The sequence below is a fragment of the Aedes aegypti genome, chromosome 3 (assembly GCF_002204515.2).
Source record: "Aedes aegypti strain LVP_AGWG chromosome 3, AaegL5.0 Primary Assembly, whole genome shotgun sequence".
In the NCBI taxonomy this organism is placed as follows: domain Eukaryota; kingdom Metazoa; phylum Arthropoda; class Insecta; order Diptera; family Culicidae; genus Aedes; species Aedes aegypti.
In genome coordinates this window covers 2,053,591-2,073,113 of record NC_035109.1, presented here as the reverse complement: position 1 = coordinate 2,073,113, position 19,523 = coordinate 2,053,591, and the positions used below count along the sequence as shown (strand labels likewise).

The 19,523-nt window shown below is 39.3% G+C and overlaps 1 protein-coding gene and 1 long non-coding RNA gene across 2 annotated transcripts in view; both read left to right on the top strand.

Annotated features, from left to right (window-relative positions):
- Nucleotides 1-19,523, top strand: part of LOC5568551 (homeobox protein OTX2-A) — a 171,565-nt gene that overhangs the window by 34,780 nt on the left and 117,262 nt on the right. The window lies entirely within an intron of this gene.
- On the top strand, nt 14,444-15,103 carry LOC110678404. The gene is made up of 2 exons (XR_002501570.1): nt 14,444-14,762; nt 14,879-15,103. It is a non-coding gene; the product is annotated as an uncharacterized LOC110678404 (long non-coding RNA).

The window sequence follows — 19,523 nt, the reverse complement described above, 5'->3', positions numbered from 1 at the left end:
CGAATGCACGAGAATCAAAGGATGAATGGATGAATGACCCTCTGCATGATGTACAAATGAATGGGTACAGGAACAGCGAGCGAAGTACTTTGTCTAGGATTCCCCTGCCCGGTACAATAATGAGCTCTGTCAGGGGTCTTCCTCGTGTTGCCTTCTGCGGTACAATTTGTCGTTTTTTTTTTTTGCTATGACCATATGGTCGGTGCGGAATTATTGTCCTCCTTGAGGGTGAATCGGTGAAACAGGAAGGAGTTTGATTTTTCTTTCTTGAAAGACAATTTTAAAAAACCAAAACGCCTACAAAAAATCTTATTTCAATTCAACTTGTTTTCCTTGTGAGACTCCTAATCTTACCGCATATTAGTATTTATTCTGCGCGGTATGTGAGGTGAGACAAGTCGAACGAGGTGACAATTGTCGACTCGCTTCCATTTGATTAACATTAGCCATGTCACATCACTCGAGGTGAGAGCGGCTCGTCTCGCCTCACTCGCCGCTCAGAATAAGCTCAATTGGCTTGTTTAGGGGTATCTAGTTTTTGACATATTCTGAATCGACGTTAAAAATAGAACTAGAATCCAAAGTTTCACAATTTTCCGAGACCTGGAAGTATTTTTGAAACACGTGGGGAATTAGCATGGAAATCACTTTTGAATCACCCCTCAGCAAATTTTACTTCGGGGCGAGCTGTCATTATGTAAATTGAAACGTCATTGAGTTGACGGATTGAAATCTTTTTCAATCATTTGTAATATCAAAATTAAGATATTGAAGCGCAATAAAAAATCGTGTTATACTTAGAAAAATGTGCTCTATATGCAATAATATACAGCTACAATATTATCGTGCTCGGGAATATTAACGTCCAATATTAAAATTACCAAAGACAAAATAAAGATAAGTAGTTGGACCAAGCAGACCAGATAGTCTTAGCTGTCAACAAGACCAAGCTGAGGGACTGAGCTTTTAGTTAATATCTGTGGAGGGGCTCATTACAACACTAAGCTGAAGGCTCTATCTGTCTGGGTCTGGGAGTAAAAGAATTGTATTTCAGCAAATTTGGCCTTGAATGGATAAATCACTAGGGTGACCTGGTGTCAGAGATTGGTGGAATATTATTGGTGGTTTTAAAATTCTACCTTCCATAGAATAGTATAGGATACCTTCATACAATTTGAGGATTTTTGTTATGCGAAAAATAATGTCCAACTTTGAAGAACAGCTTTTCTTAGAAGTTTTTGAAAGAACTAGTTAGTTATTCAACTATAAGCATTCAGTTAGAGCTTACATTTTCATAACATCATAGAAGAGTAGTGAACGATACACAGAAAAAACGATTACAATTTCATTACTAAATGAAAACGATATAGCAGAAACAAGATTGTGTGACAGTGATTGAACATTGTCAAATACGTTAGCTTCCAACCCTTTTATTATAGTTGACAACCAAAAGCCTATTAACAAGACTCCTAGAACGTAGCATCAGATCGCACAACAAACGATCTAGTAGGCATGGCAAATCATAGAGGCAGCACTCTTCCAGTAACGTCAAAGCAGAATGTCATGGAGCTCCCGTTTGCTTGCCACAATACTAAACTCCACAAAGATGTCCACTATCTCAGCCGTTAGTCAACCGAGTCTTTTCGTTTTTTTATGACGATCGAAAAATTACCTCAATTTTTGAGAACTATTAAAAAAAAAGTTGTATGAAAACTATTGATACAAAAGCTACAGATAGGCTGAATTTTAACAATAAAAGTACATCAGGATAAAAATTGATGTAGTATAAAAACAACACGTCAAATTGTCTTGGGTATGTTCGACGAAGTATGATTTATCAAACGTTTTTGTGATATAATCCTCTTAGCATGTAATATATGACTTTAACTTTCATTTCAGATATAATTTGGTTGAAATTGCACGATTAAATTTAGTTTAAATCGATTTTTCCAACATGCTTACAGTCATCACACAAAAATTTTCGTTTCTCGTATATGGCAAAATATAATACTATTCAAAACCACCAAAAAATGACTTTTGAGCATCGGAAGTATTATGAATTTTGTTGATAATAATTGTTACACACATGAAGTTTGAATTCTGTGGCAAATTAAGCGAAGAAACTGCCATACAAGCTGGTAAACTTGCATGCATGTTGGATAAAAGAGTCAAATTTACCATTGAATAAATGAATGAATTTTCTTTATTAAAGAGACTTTCAGCCCTTGGCTGGTTCGTCTCTAAATTTAGCATTTTCAGCAGCCAATATCTCAAAAAGTAGTCGTGCTATGATGTTTTTGAAATCGGCAATGGATTCAGCAATCCTTATTTTAGTAAATAACGGTATTTTGGTGCTTGAGACAAAAACGTGTTCCGCAGTGTCTTTGGCGTTGAGGATTTTTTTAACCATATTGTCTGAAACTGCGTACTTGTATAAGGAGCATATTGTTGCAAAATATGATTCCAGTAGCTTTTAAATGTCCCTCCTGTCCAAGTGAAACAAAAGTGTCGAGAATAGGTATGAGTCGAAAATCTATCTAAGAAAATGAATCTTTCAAGTTCAAAACAAATTATACCCCTTCTAGCACTAAACCGAATAGCGCCTTCCGTCTTTTTACTAGCGCTGTGTTCCTTGTAGGTTAAACCTAATATCGGAAGTAGTGCGCCGTATAGATCATCTGATGATCTATACAGCGCACTACTTCCGACATTACGTTTAACGTTCAGGGAAGACAGCGCTAGTTAAAAAGCGGAAGGCGCTATTCGGTTTAGTGCTAGAAGGGGTTTGAATTGATGAAGTTTTGAAAGTTCTTGATAAATTGAACCATTCTATCCTGAAATAATCACCCATGAAATGTTTAAACCAAACCCACCGCACTGAAATCAGCTTTTTGTATTTCTTCTAATATCCATCTCGTAAAACAAGATTTCATACATAACACGCTATTTTCATTCACCATTCGGAATATTTGCAAACATACAAGCAAGCTGGTTCGTTTTTGACATTGCCTGAGTTGTTACTGCTAGGTTGGGCAACACGTGGGTTACCAGGACAAAGACCTCGGCAAGCTTGGCTAAGCAACGGCCTGCCTTTTGAGGTTGGGTGCGTCAAGGACCTCTTTTCTTGGCTAGCGCGATCTGGAGCACCCCTCTGGTCTCAAGGTCGGCTGGAGTTCTCTAGTAGGCTAATCAGACCTCGGATATTGGGATGGGTGTAATGAAAATTGTAGTGGTTCACAATTTTACTTTTATATTGACCTAAATGTACATAACTGTGTGGGTAGGTGTATAGTGTAGTGTGGTTATTAATTATAATTTTACTTAACCGGCCGGTATGCTCGGGATCTCTGGAGGGATGGTGGCACGGTAGACTGCGGAACTCTTTCGGTGGAGGTGGCAGCGTGGAAACGCCGAACGGGTACTGGAAATGGACGTACGTTGGACTCAACTACTAGGACCTACCCGTCCTAGGGGTTCCGTCCACGCGGTTTTGCTGTCCTTCGGAACCGGAACGTCGGCCAAGGAGTTCTGTGGATTCGGTCACTTGGGGTTTGGGGAAGAACCAACTAGGTTCACTTGCCCTAGAACTCCTTCGTAGTTTGCGGGATAAAACTACACGGGCCCTAAATACATAAATATTCCTGTTTAAGGTCTAACCTTTTAGGTTACAGGCACAAGCATACCTGATTCGCATCAATGCTCCTCACTTCACTTATTAGCTTCAGCTAATCTTACTTAAATCCTCCTTCTACAAATATCTTCAACTTCTCAACTCCTGGTAATATTTCTTTAATCTTCCTGATCACTTCTAACGTCCGCTTTGAATTAGATCTTCGTAGGAAATAGACCGACTCAATCCTTCTTCGTTCCCTACTCCCTCTACCGTTGGATTGTCTGTTCATCTTTTTTTTTTCCACTGAACTCTAACTGTTCTACTTTTATTTATGGCTAATTTTATTGTAGTGTAGTGTACTTTTTTTATATCAGGTGTAGGGGTGTTTTTATGGCATGATAGCATTTAAATTTAAAATTTCACGGAGACATATAAATACTAACAATAGAAGAAACAAAAACTTAAAAACTAACAGGCTTATTGTTACAAACGGTAACACTACCACATACTCCCTCTAGAAAATAAACTTTATCGAAGATAAAGTTTATTTTCATTTAAACTTTCCCTTACAAATTAAGCCCAGGTTTGGGACAACACCTTTCATGTTTGACTCGACTCATGTGAAAAGTAGCATTATGAACGCGAAATTCAACAAAATAGCAAACTAGTTCCTGAAACTCGAACAAGTACCATTTTACGCGCTTTACCCTATTATTTTCAGGGGTGTGTTATTTGTATACTGCAATAAAATCAACCTATACCTTTCTCGGTCTCGCTTACTGATAGAGCATCTCTCAAGCAACACAATAGCCATTTGATTCTCAAATAGCTTCGTGTGGTTCGCAGTGCTAAGTGTTGTTGCGGAATTTCTGGGAAATTTTGTAAATTTAGTGGTCTATTGCGTTGAAAATTTGCCAATATTGTATTCTTCTTGAGTGCGGAGCTAAACCGGTTAAAATTGCTACTAAGCGCATTGATTGTCTACATTTAGTTGTTTTAATTACCTTGGACATTTCGACAATTTCAACGAGCACGCTACTCCTTTAGAATGCAATGGCGGTTGATGGGGATTGGGGCTATGAACAAAAAAAAAAACATCTACACAAACACCTAACACGCAAGCTTGAGTCTCTACCTAATTTTCTCTCTCAACGATTTGTTTACTTTTAGTGATCGATCGACAATTTTGCAAAATATGCAACAAAGACTGGACCTAAGGACGTTTCTATTTATCTCGGATAAAACGACTATACTACATTGGGTAGAATTCACCAACTGACCTGACAATGACTTGACATGGACATACAAGACAACTCATTCAGAAATTGCGACTCCTGGCTTAAGATCAGCAGCGGAGAAGATTCCGACGATCTTCCCCTGATCATCAGCTAGCTCGTAAGAGTTAGTTCCTCTACGTGCGACTACTGTACAAGGGATGTAAGTTGGACCTAGTTTAGCATTATAGGATTCTGCTGCAGACGACTGAGTGAAATTTCGACGATAGACTTGCTGACCTACTTGGTACACCGGTGAGGGTTTATTGTACCGTAAATTGTAATTGCGACGACTGTGCTCATGTGCCTTTTCGAGGTTTTTCCGAACGAGATCAGCGAGCTTGCTATCAGCAGCTTGCTTCTGCTCAATTCGTTCCTCGGGAGACAAATCTCTGACGTCTACTTCTCGGATGTGCTGGTCACCAGAAGAGACAATCTCATGTCCAAACACAATCCTGTATGGTGTGAAACCAGTCGATGAGTGTCGAGTTGTGTTGATCACATGTTCTACCTCGGAAATGCGAGTGTCCCACAACCTCTGGTCCGATTTCACGTAGGTTCTGATGCACGCATTGATGCTACGATTTAGCCTCTCCACAGGATTGGCTTGACTGTGGTGTCGAGCATTCGTCCAGTGTTTCACATGGAATCGCTCAAGGAAGCTTTTGAAATCGTGGCTGACAAAGCTCGACGCATTGTCCGATATCAAGATCTCCGGAACTGAAAATCTTCGGAACCACTGTTCTTCAAGGATTTTTATGGTTAGACTAGTCGATATCTTTCGCACTGGTACTAACACTGTCCACTTTGAGTACAAGTCCAGAAGGACTAAGAGATGCGCATTGCCAGATTTGCTTCTGGGCAATGATTGAATATAGTCAATGGACAATATTTGGAATGGCTTGGTTACTAGTCTTGGTTTCCCCATTTCAGGATGTTGAGAAACATTAGCCGGTTTCGTTTCCTTACATATTCTACAATGCTGGACGTGCCTCTGGACAGAAGCAGACATCTTCGGCCAAAAATACAATTTTCTCACTCGGTCTAATGTTTTCTCGAAACCAATATGCAATGAGTCGTCGTGCTCTTCTTTTAGCACCTGAGATCGTAAATCATGAGGGACACATAATTTCCATTGATGTGTGTAATCTAAAACATCGGTTTTAGTCGGCAAAAGTTTGAAGAGTTTTCCATTTTCGATTTTGTAGTCGAGATTGTCCTCGGGGGACTCTCTCACCTTGTTCATCAAATCGGAGTACCAGGTATCTCCTGAGTCTTCAACATCCATGCTCTCAACGGCTCTTGATAGTGCATCGGGAATGATGTTCTCTTTCCCCCGTCGATGCTTTATCTCGAGGTCGTAGCTCTGTAGCTCGATACTCCATCGGCTTAAACGTGAAGAAGTTCGCCACCTCCCACGCATGATGTATGTGAGCGCCGATGCGTCAGTAATGACAACGAAGTGAGTTCCCTCTATGTAAGGTCGGAACTTTTCGATTGCAGACAGAACAGCAAGTCCTTCTTTCTCTGAAGCTGCATACGCTTGCTGAGCAGGAGTGAGCTTCTGAGAAAAGTATGCGACAACTTTTTCTCCTTCGTCATACTGCTGCGTCAGTATTGCCGCAATCGCAGTATCACTCGCGTCGCTCTGAATTTGAAACGGTCGAGAGAAGTCAGGATTGCATAGAACTGGAGCAGCAATTAGGCATTCTTTGATGTCAATGAATGCTTTTTCAGCTTGCTCGTTCCAAACGATTGTCTTTGGCTTTTACGAAGCAAATTAGTGAGAGGCGCGGTTATCTCACTGAAATTGCTTATGAAGCGGCGGTAATAATTCGCCATCCCCAAATAGCGTCGAAGGGCGCGAATTGAGGTGGGCCGCTCGTAATTCACGATCGCTTCGATGCGATCAGGATTCGGTTTTAAGCCATCTGGGGTTAATAAGTAGCCAAGATAAGGAAGTTCATTGAGACAAAATTTGGATTTTTCTAAATTAACGGACAAGTTAGCGTTTTTAAGCCGACGTGCCACTTCTCGCAGACTATTGAGATGCGCTTCGAAAGTTTCGCTTACGATGACAATGTCATCCAGATAAACGAAGACTTCCGGTTCAAGTTCTCCGTATCCCAATACTTCGTCCATCAGCCTGGAGAGGGTGGCTGGACTATTTATAAGACCGAAAGGTAATCGTGTGAATTGATACAGACCCTTACCCAACACCGAGAAAGCCGTATATTTCCTCGATGTGGGATCAAGCGATATTTGAAGAAACGCTTTCGTGAGATCGATAGTCGACAAATATCTACTCTTTCCTAAACGGCTTAATATACGGTCCTGGTGAGGTAGTGGGTAGGCATCGCGTTGGGTACGATCATTTAAACGACGGGCATCCAGACAGAGCCTTACCTCTCCGTTTGGTTTGACAACCGGTACTGTGCTCAGTGACCAGTCGCTGTGACTTCGTTCAACTACATGCTGAGCAATCAATTTGTCCAGTTCGGCATTTATCTTCGTCTGCATTTGGGGAGATGTTGGGTATGGGTTTATGCGTATTGGTGGTGAGTTCTTGAACTCATCTTTAATCTCTATTCGGTGAGTGATTAAAGGTGTAGTGTCCAGATACTCTCCTTCGATCGCAATTTTAAACATTTGCTTCACGGTCTCAAGTTCACTGATCTGCTGATCGGTTAATTCGAGCTCGTTCTCTGGCTGGTCAATTTCGTCGATCTCCACGGTCGTCTGGACTGTGGGACGAATATTGAATGCTCTCCAAAATTCTCCTGCTCCGAGAATCAATCGTCGGTGGAGTTTTGGTGCCACGATCATAGGAATTATTTTCATTTGTTTGTCAAAGTATATGGGTAAATCAACACAGCCAATAACTGGAATGTTATTGCCTGCTGCATTTACAAGTGTGATAGTAGAGGGGTGAATTTTGAGATTGAGAGATTTCAATAATTTTTCAGCTCCTCTGCCTAACACAGAGCGTTCTGCACCGCTATCGAGCAAGCCAATTATTTCTTTCCCCAGTATCTGTAGTTTAACGAAAGGTCGAGCATCTCCATCGTTGTAAAGGAAGAGCTCTTCCAGCTCTGGTGGTTTATAAGAATCCGTTTCGGCGAAAGGAATAAAGCCATTATCTCGTAAGCTTTGCGAAATCTCTGCATTGGAGGGACTTTCTTGAAGAAATTCAGCTTGCCCTCTCAAGCTGAACTCTCCGCGTTTTTTGAACAGACTGGACAAGCACTCGTGAATACATCTAAGAAACCACAAACTCGGCAGAATTTTTGTAGCCTCTCCTTACATTCGCTGTAGTGATGCCCTGATTTCCGACAGTTATAACAGACACCGTTTGGGGGTCGCTTGTATTGATCGGGTGAAATTTTCAATAAAGCATTGGAGGGTCCAGCCATTACCTCGGAGGGCTGTGTCTCCTGCCGACTCTCTTTACTCGGTTCTGGCTGTCTTGGTTTTTCAGAATCTGTCTTCTGCGGTTTGTTAGTGGCATATTTAGAATTTTGAAACACTCTGGTATTGTTTGGCGGTGTCTCCTTCTTGGGTCGGTCTTTGGACCCGGAGATTTCATTCACCTGTGGGTTTCTTGACTTCTGGTTGTCAGACGATCTCTGGTATAAATACCAGTTATTTTCGTCTACAGTACGACCGAAACGTTTGAGTTTGGACAAACTACGAATGTTTGCACTGGTCATCGCATTTTTATATTCATGACGCATATTTCGCCAAATTATGTCGAATTTTCGACGCTCAGAAATAGGTTTCGTCATCGTGTGAAACAGTTTCTGCATTTCATGAAAATAATCCACAAATCTCTCACCGCGACCTTGGCGATGATTTGTCGCTTGGATTTCCAATTGGAAGTCCAGGTCTGGAGGCAAAAATTCTCTCTTGAGTTCTCGTTTCAACTGGGACCAATTCCGAAAGTCACGGTTTTCATAACCATCGAGAAACCAGTCTCTAGCTCTGCCTGAAAACAGATGAATCGCACATCGGAAAAGCTCCCTATCGCTCACATCCTCGGCTCGAGCTCTCATTTTAATTTCTTTGAGAAACTCGGAAAGTTTTCTACCCTCATCTCTACCATCGTATTTTAGTCGCCATTCTGAGACTGAGACTCGTCTAGTTGACCTAGACCTCTCTCGCTTAGATTTTCCTCTACGATGTCGCCGGTGGTGGTCAGAAGAGCTTTCGGAGCTCAACGACGATCTACTACTACTTTTCGACGACCTAGAACTCTCACTCTCTGTGACAGAGTCTGTGCTTTCGTACTTCTTCCTACCCTTTCTCTCTGAGCCATGTTTATGACTGGATCGAGATCGTGGAGCGTGAGACAATTTTCGTGATCGAGTTTTGGTGGGTTTACTGTATCGGGGTTCTACGCATAAGACAGAGCTCTCAGAACATGAGCTTTCATTCTCGCTAGCTGTAGCATATAACTTCGAACTAGACCTATTTGACTCAAACCTTACTTTTTCAGATTTCCTCGGCTCGATGGATGCTAACGACAACGATTCACCGGTCGATTTCTTCACAACCACATCGGCTTTTAGGTTCTCATTCAGATTTGCTAACAACTTCTCGAGTCGAATTTTATTCTGAAGATGCTGTTCAGCCTCCTTCATTTTCTGCTGTTCTTTTTCAATTTCCCTCTGTCTACGTTTTTTGTCCAACTCTGACGTCTGCACTACAAAATCTTTGAAAGCTCTCAGTAAATTTGGGAGATCTTCCACCTGTCCATTCTCATAATTAGTTAATTGACCTAATATTTCTTCCGTCCGTCTGATTGACGAATTCAGTTCTTTCTCCTTCTCTGCAATTTGAAAATTCCTACGTTCATTACTCTGAGCCTCTTCAGACTCAGCCGGAGCAATCGATTGATTCAAATCGACTATCTCGGTCCTAACTTCTTCTAACACTTTCGATAGTTCTACCTCGACATCTTCCTCTTCGGCCACTGATGCTAGTAGCGGAAAATGCTGCTTGCAGATGTGATTCACCTCTTTCTCTAATTTCGCTATCTCTGCAACGAACTTGTGAGAGTCCGACGCTGAGTGTAATCGTGAGATTCGCACTCTGAAATGTACTAATCGCGTAATCAATTTCTCCCTATTTCTAGCATCCAGTTTGGAACTCTCTAACAGGCTTCCGATAGTGATCAACTTGGAGAAAATCACTCGAAGTTCATCGGATGTGGTGGACCAAGTACCACTACCTATCAGGACTGGACTATCCAACGCTCTCTCCTTCCTCAACTGGTCCTTCAGCTTGCGTCGCTTCACGCTTTCGTGCTCATTCAAATTGTACGAAATTTTCCGAATGAATAATTCATACTCTACTTCATCAATGCTCAAATGGGACACGTCCATCTTATGGTACTGTGTTGTAAGATCCATGTTGAGCTATCAACTATGACCAATAAAGAAAATCAAAATTTGTTATTCTAAGCTACCGCACTAGCGGGATAATATCGCAATCACTTCCTCTGAGAATCGTTCAATCAGTAAGCTAAATTTGTTCCTAAAAACTCATCGAATCAAGACCCGTTTCTAACTTTGTTCTAAACTCGAAATACTTGTTCCAACTTCGTTCACTCGCTCACTTATTCACCAAACAACCGCTCAAATACTCTCTTCAGAAAACGTACGCGCACTAGTAAGCCGCCTTTGCGTGGTTCCGTTATATCAGAAGTATGGGGTTAATTACCGTGTATTGCTGTAAATTTGTTCAATTTGTCTCTCCTACTCTCCGTGTGAAAAAAATAATGCCAATTATTTTTTTGAGATCTGATTAGCTTTTCGATTGATTTAGTTGGGCGCCATTTGTTACTGCTAGGTTGGGCAACACGTGGGTTACCAGGACAAAGACCTCGGCAAGCTTGGCTAAGCAACGGCCTGCCTTTTGAGGTTGGGTGCGTCAAGGACCTCTTTTCTTGGCTAGCGCGATCTGGAGCACCCCTCTGGTCTCAAGGTCGGCTGGAGTTCTCTAGTAGGCTAATCAGACCTCGGATATTGGGATGGGTGTAATGAAAATTGTAGTGGTTCACAATTTTACTTTTATATTGACCTAAATGTACATAACTGTGTGGGTAGGTGTATAGTGTAGTGTGGTTATTAATTATAATTTTACTTAACCGGCCGGTATGCTCGGGATCTCTGGAGGGATGGTGGCACGGTAGACTGCGGAACTCTTTCGGTGGAGGTGGCAGCGTGGAAACGCCGAACGGGTACTGGAAATGGACGTACGTTGGACTCAACTACTAGGACCTACCCGTCCTAGGGGTTCCGTCCACGCGGTTTTGCTGTCCTTCGGAACCGGAACGTCGGCCAAGGAGTTCTGTGGATTCGGTCACTTGGGGTTTGGGGAAGAACCAACTAGGTTCACTTGCCCTAGAACTCCTTCGTAGTTTGCGGGATAAAACTACACGGGCCCTAAATACATAAATATTCCTGTTTAAGGTCTAACCTTTTAGGTTACAGGCACAAGCATACCTGATTCGCATCAATGCTCCTCACTTCACTTATTAGCTTCAGCTAATCTTACTTAAATCCTCCTTCTACAAATATCTTCAACTTCTCAACTCCTGGTAATATTTCTTTAATCTTCCTGATCACTTCTAACGTCCGCTTTGAATTAGATCTTCGTAGGAAATAGACCGACTCAATCCTTCTTCGTTCCCTACTCCCTCTACCGTTGGGTTGTCTGTTCATCTTTTTTTCTCCACTGAACTCTAACTGTTCTACTTTTATTTATGGCTAATTTTATTGTAGTGTAGTGTACTTTTTTTATATCAGGTGTAGGGGTGTTTTTATGGCATGATAGCATTTAAATTTAAAATTTCACGGAGACATATAAATACTAACAATAGAAGAAACAAAAACTTAAAAACTAACAGGCTTATTGTTACAAACGGTAACAGAGTAAAAGTTTGGTTTTATGTTTGTGTATTTTGTTGTTCAACAGTCGAGGATGAAATTTCTACTGGTGAGCTCGTGGCATGCTCTTACCTTATAAAATTGGCTCCGTAATGGCTTATATTGCTTGAGCCTATGAAAAATCGGTCAATTGTGAAAGATTTTGACGACATATGCGTGCAATGTGTCATTGAAGTCATTTGAACATGCTTACTGGTATTAGAATGCCTAATTAATCTATTTGAAATTGGTGATTTTAATAGTTACACTTCAAAAAGGGCGTAACTCAAAATTTCAACGATCTTCTTATTCAAAACTTAGCCCAGAGGTTACAAATAACTAAAAAAAAATTTGCACCAAATTTTAATAGTTTATTATTTCTGATAATCACGTCCAATAAAAATCCGTTCAAATATCTCAGATTTACTTTGAATTTATGGACTTGTACAATCAAAAGGGCGTAACTTTAAAACGGGCTCTACGAATTTTTAATAAAAGTTAGCCCAGACATGCAGCTTAGCTATAGAAAACGACTAGTGAGCACAGATTTGATGGAGATTTTTTTCTGATAATAACGGTCAGGGGAGCACCGTGTAATGTGTCTTTGCTCTAACTATATTAGGGGGATTCACTTAACAGCGTAAAACACTGCGTAAGTGATGCTTAAATGATTTACTAAATATTTCATGACATTGCGAAAAAAATGCGAATGAAACATTTCGGATTGTCAAATTCAACAACTTATCGCATCCAAGAACGCTTTGTTAACAATTGTCAATAATTTGTTTTCATGGAGCGAATACGGAAAAGCCGGAAGCAAGACGAGTTTGTACTGGAAACCAGAACTTTATGCTACGAAACGGTTACAAATTCACAGACCAAAGAGAGCTTTATTTCGATCTGGAACTTTGTGTCCTGGTGGCAGATCTGAATCTCGCACTGAAACACGATCTTGCACGAGTTAATTTACGTTAGCTAACCTAGGTTCAGTGACGTCTGAAACGTGGATTTCGTTCTGAGTGCTTACTTTAATTATGAACAAAATGTCCGAGACTTTCAACCCGTTATTGGTTCATCTCCGGGGCATAGTTTGGGCTTTTTACTTTACAAAATTGGGTGAAGACAACCAATAAACTGACTTCAATAGTTTGGAACCGTTTTAGAATTTAAATTAAAGTTATGCATTTCTTCGGATTACTGAACTATCTTTCTATAACATGAATCGGAATCAGCTGTAGGTTACCTGGTGAAAGCAGTATTATATGGAATCTTTAATCTTCAAACATGGCTTTCGTTAAGTAAAATGCTGATGCGCCAACCATTTGCCTCAGTTGAATGATTAACCACTATTAATATTATCAATACATATGACGTTATGAAAGTGCCAAATTCAGCCTCAATAACCCCAAAAATTGATCAAACAACATGGAAAAACAGATTTTGGCACAAACTATTGACGTTGCCAACGCGATGCGGTGGTTAGACCTGTGGAAAACTAGATCACAATTATCTCATTTGACATTCCAGCGAATCTAATGAGGAATATTTCATTTGAAAAGTTTCATGGCTGAAGTTACGCAGAATTATATATTACGCGACTTTAAGTGAATACCCCTATTGTAATCACAATTTACGGACTAGATCGGGGATTTGTAAATTGAATTCGTTCATGAATTGAATCAGTTCATAAAACAAAGGAGCTCAGATCTTAAGGCGAAGTAGGCCGTCATTGAAATTTGTTCGCGTTGTTGATGATTGTTGCTAATTCATCTCACGATTTAGAATCAAAGAAAATCAGTTGATTTTGCACTGATGGTTTGTTTTTTTTGGAGTCTTCTTGCAGAAATTGATTATTACCTTTTCGAGAAATCAAGCCACGGTGCCCCGATAGACCGTTATTATGAAAAAAAAAGTCCATTAAATCTGAGTACAGGGCTCGATTTCTGAGGTTATTTTGCACCTCTGGGCCAACTTCATAATCCCTTCGAGGAATCTAGATAAATCTTGCTTTGTAGTTTTTACTTGAAAATTCAATATAGGGACCTACTTTATAAGTTGAGTCGATTAAAATGACTCGACTGGAATCACTATCGACCAAAAACTTCGCTCGACACGGCTCTGTCACTCGAGTTATTCGACAGTTGTCGCTCGATGTGACTGGATTACTACGACCAAGATTGATTGAAGGGAGGTTCAGTGATCTAAGCAGTCAGTGGGTGCGAAGTGAGGTCAGCTACAGGGGAGATGAAAGTGACAGCTGGCGAGCTGGCGAGCTGGCGAGTATGTTTTCATGTATCGTTTCTATGGGAATGTTAGGCATTGTTTACCACAGAAAACAAATCCTACCGGTAAGTGAAAATTGTCTCCCGCATTTCTGAGTAACGTTTACCTTCTTCGTGTGTTTTAGAGGATGTAAAATGCAAGTGTTTTATTCTGTGCACTTTTTTCAAAACGGCGAAATTGACATTGATGACAATATGAGAAATTATTGATTGAAATTTCCTCACAAGAAATTAATTCTCTATTTGCTATACACACTATTTTAAACCCGCATTACTTTTTATCATATTGATTATCAATTGATCTATCATTTCACCAATTATCATATTTTTCTATGATCATTTTGCCACACTAATTTAAGAAAAATATCGCCCAGCCCTTTTCGAAACATCGTTCTTATTGCGCCCTTCAGAATATTCGTCCTTTGTCAAATCGTAATTCCAATTGAGCCCATTGGCTGCGTCCAACTGACAAATCATCTGTCAGTTTCGCCGATTTGTTTATCCCTTTCGTTTTCTTCTATGTTAATTACGCCGTATTGCATCGAGCATAAAAATATAATAAAAAAGTTAAAAATAGTGAAAAATACCAGCATTCCTCACTGGTACTATCACTTAGTGGCACAACCAGAAACGTACCGCTTTGAGAAGCCACGGGAACCCGGAGGTAAGTCTGTTATTTATGTTCCAGCCAAATCTGCTGACTGTTCAAAGCGATCAATGCGTAAAAAACACCGACCGTTCCCCCCGCATCTGATGGTTGGTTTTCTTCCTATTAATTAGATTCCCCGGTCAAGTGGTGTCCCCAGAGGAAATGCAGCTGAGTACATGGCTACAGGAAGAAGTCAAAGATCGACGCCTGCAACTGGGATAACATTCGTGTTCCCTATTGGATGACTCCCGCTAGCGGTGGGAAGTGGTCCATTATGTATTTAAACAGGTATTTTGTGTACATTTATCATTATCTTTAGTAACATAAATGCCGTAAAAGTACGGTAGCCAAGAGAAGTGATGATTTTGGGTGGTGATCGATGGTAATATAGATGAAATTTCCACCGTACTTTCGCTTGCTCCGGATTGTTATTTTGTTGTTCAATAATTCCAGTTACTAGTCTGATGGATAGCATGAACTTTTATTATCACAAAATAACTAATAAAGTAATTTATTAGTAAGTTTTTGTGAAAGAAAAGCGCAAAAATATTGAAATGCCCAAATATAATGAAGATTACCAATTAGCCCTTTTGCCACCATATGTGTGGTGTGCAGGAAAAAAGGCGGAATAGCACACTAAGAAAAATCGAATCAAACAATTAATTACGCCGTTTTGTTTTTCATGATTTATCAACTAGTAGCTCGAGTAAAATATTTTTTTCTTGCATTTCTTAAAACTATGTTGCATGCAGGAACCAGCCAAGTATTAAACTCAATTTCTAAATTTTGTTAGATTCGCCCTTCTGAAAAAAGTTTCCAGTATTGATTGATGTGAGGAAAAGCTACTAGGATGCTACATTTCTTCTATGACTAGTAAAATTTAAAGCCGAACGAAACCAGATGGAGTGTGGCTGTGAAAAATGTTTGGAGGTACGTCTTGAGTTAGCACCTTCAAACCAAAACAAACTCACCAGCTGTCACCTGGTATTTCAAAATGGCGAATTCAACATTCTGACACATTGAAGTACCTCCCTTCTAGATACCTTGACTACGACAGTCGACGGGTGACAACTGAAATACGCATGCTTACTTTGATCGACAGTGACCTCAGACGAGTCACATGAATCTGCTCGATTTACAAAATTGACACTATAATTCATATTAAAATTACATAAAAGCACAAAAAAATAAAACCTACAAAAGCACTCGAAAAGTTAGTATATAATTATTACCGTTGTTATAATTACAAATATTTACAACTGACTTAACTTACCAGAGTGGCTTAAGTATGTTTTAAGATAAACCATCCAGTAAGCATAGTTTAATAGAATGATATCTGAGAAATAAATTTCAATATGATTTTGTTGTTATGTTCGATAAATAGGAGTCATACAATCCAAAATATTATTTATGTACAGCATATTTTTCGACTTTTACACAAAGTAACCAGCCCACTAAAGTGTGACGTATTGATTTTGCTTAATAAAATTTGGTTCTTTGTACATCTGGAATCACTCATGATGTTTACGTCTCGTTTTCCACCAAGTATTAACCTCAGCGTTTTTCTCAGCCACAACAGGATTTTCGCTACACGGAAAACATGAGTGTCATATGCATTAACTGTATGGAACTTTAGTGTAATCAGGCCACACAAACACTTAATTTTCGAATGATGGATGAAGATTTGGACTCCACATCTTGTATCAACTTTAATAAAGAGAAATATTCGTCCTGTTAGTTATTTTTATTTCGGACACAACCACAGCTGGTTCATATTCAAATTGAATAGTCAAATCACTAGTTGAACGCACTAAGCCGTTTAAACGACGTCAAATCTAGTTGAGCATTATAAATTTCCATTTGTGTGAAATTCGAATCAAAACGGTATTACTTAACTATCAACATCACTAGAACTTCCACTCTCTATTTATGCAACCATTTACTTCGTTTTAATAGAATTCATCGTCAATCTGTTTATTGATTTCAAGGTTACGATCGACTCAGTAACGAAAATCTAGCTGTGGCAAGTAATATCATAGACATAAAAATCCGATGGTGATATCTCCACATGAACTGGGAAAGGTGATTAAGCTGATAAATACAATCAAGTGTAAGACTTTAAGACGAGGTGACAACTTTTTTTTGTAAAATAATATAGAATGAAAAGTAGATGAGTTTCCGAATTCAATGTTCAATATTGCGTTTTGTCGCATATACTCCTTGATTTTGCAAGCGATGACTTTATTGGAATCGAGCGCAATGCAGTAGAGTATGATTTCATTATTTTAAAGAGGGACAACTAGGATAAGCTTGAAATGCCATTTACCCTACCAAAAAGTATATGGTTTCATGTAGAGAAAGAAAAAGCTTGCAAAGAGAAACGAAATTCCTTCACTGTTGCTTGTTAAAAGCCTAGATCCATTCTTCCGTTAATAACTTCGCCAAAACACCTCGCGATCTTTTTCAAATAGTCAATTTACACCGTCTTCAGCCAAAGACTGCACAAACTAAACGATCACTAACATTACGCAACGGACAACACGGAACACCCAGTAGGCCAGTGATGAATTTTTCGTTTGACGAAAAGTTTCCACTGACTGGAGCGGGAATCGAACCCACACCTCGTGGCACAATACGCCTAAACGAGTGTCGCCGCTAACCGCACGGCCACGAAGCCCACATTTATCGTACAACACTGAAAAATGTTTCGAAAAGTAAATCAGTTTTCAATAATAATGCAGAGCAACGATGAATACAATCATGCCCAAATAAAACATAATGTCAATTTGCCCAACACTGATTCTTGATTTTTAGCTTCATCGGTTTACTAAAACTCGAGATTTGCTTCCACAAAGTTTTAATGATAATTGTTAGAGTGATACAAAAGATAGGCAAAATAACACGGTCTCCCGTGTCACCTTAAGGCTAAGTAGCCCGTCATTCGTTTTGGCAACAATGATGACTTTTCAGCTTGCATTTCAAAGTGATAAAACTCAGTCTTGATAGTTTATATTGACTTGAAAAAGTATCACTGTACGCGCTTACATGCATAAAGTATGCTGATACTTTTTCAGCTGTGCCAGTGCAAAACCAACTGATTTTCTTTGATGCAAAATCGTGAGATGAATTAGCAACAATCATCAACGACGTGTGCAAATTTCAATGGCGGCCTACTTCGCCTTAAATGCTGATTTGATTCAATAGGAGAACCCTCTTTGATGTCTATATTTTTTTTCAAAAACGGATACTGCAGTCTACAAAGTTTAATCATATGTTGCGTCCATAACGCATTGGCTATGGGCAAATAATTAGGCTTTAAAGTCAAATTGCAAACTTAACTATGCTCATACACAACACCGAGCTTCGTGGAATTCACAATGGCCACAAAGACATACTAAAAGGCGTACAGCTTCGCCAAATCATATAACTTCGAATTTAAAAGATAAACTCTTCTTTAAACTTAACAGTATTACAAATTTGTGTAGATCGCAATGTAAATCCGATAAAATTTGTTGAATCTTTGAGGAGCGGTGGATTTTTTTTTGGTAGATCCGAGTATAATAGACCTACAGATTAAATTGGCCATCACAAATTCCAAACATCCGATGAAGATGTAAAAATGATTATGGCCGAGACAATGAATGGCAAGAAAATATAACTTGTAATCTATCTATTTTGACTAAATATTGCTCGCTACATCATTTGGAACTTTTCCCACAATAGCTGGAATGTTGAATGAATGTTAACGGTTTGGCTTCCAGCCAGTAGTGGCAGCATCAGAAGTAATCCGTCGATTGGTGATTGGAAAAATGTTCCAGCATATAGTCGCTTCAATTTGCAGTCCTGGTTTGTAGCTCTTGCTCCCAAGCTAAAATATATAGACAAAAGGTTCTATTTTTGTTTCTTAATTTTATTACGTGAGAACTCGGTTCGAAAATTGTGACATTTAATCGTCAACATCAAACATTTTCATGACCGCAAAGCTTGTTTTGATTAAACCATAAAAATTATAGTGTGGGCAAGTAATGTCTAAAGGGGGTGATTCGCAATTTATGGCAAGTTAAGCGCAAAAAGCTGGATTTATTTAAGAACAGGAGCGAAGAATGTTAAGCGAAAAAAATACGGCAAACTTCAGTGAGCTGGTCATTTATTGTGAATGACGGAATAAAAAGCTGCATCAATCAGATGGAGGTCAGCGGTCCCGTGGAAGACATCAGTGTAAGTTCATTCTGATGTTGACGTGAGCGTACCAGTGCAACCAAATCATTTCAGATTTGAAACAAACGTTTGATACTTGCACTAATCGACAATGACAATAATCACATAGCTTATCTTCTAACTAATATTGTGCTACATATATTCTAAGATCATTTATTTCCGGAATAACTTGTAATTTAATTTGTTTTACCTTTCAATCGGTTTAATATAGAAAACAACAATCAAACCCTAAACCAGTAAACTATGGAAAAAACATAGCTAAGCCATAGTAAGTTAAGTTAGTTCTAGAGTAAAGTGGGGCAAAAGTTCGAGTGGGGTAAGAGTTTCTTTTTGAGATTTCTAGCTCAATTCAAATCAAATCTTATAAATGCTATTCAAGTAAGAGACTTTCACTCCAAATATCATAAAAATCGATTGAGATTTGAAAAAGTTATGGCGATTTGTTGTTTTTCGACGTGAATATTGTAATTTTTGGTCAAACTTTCGTTGCATGGAACCAATTGAAGATAAAATCTTATCAATATTTTATGTAAGGGCGTTTCTGGGCCTATCATAAGG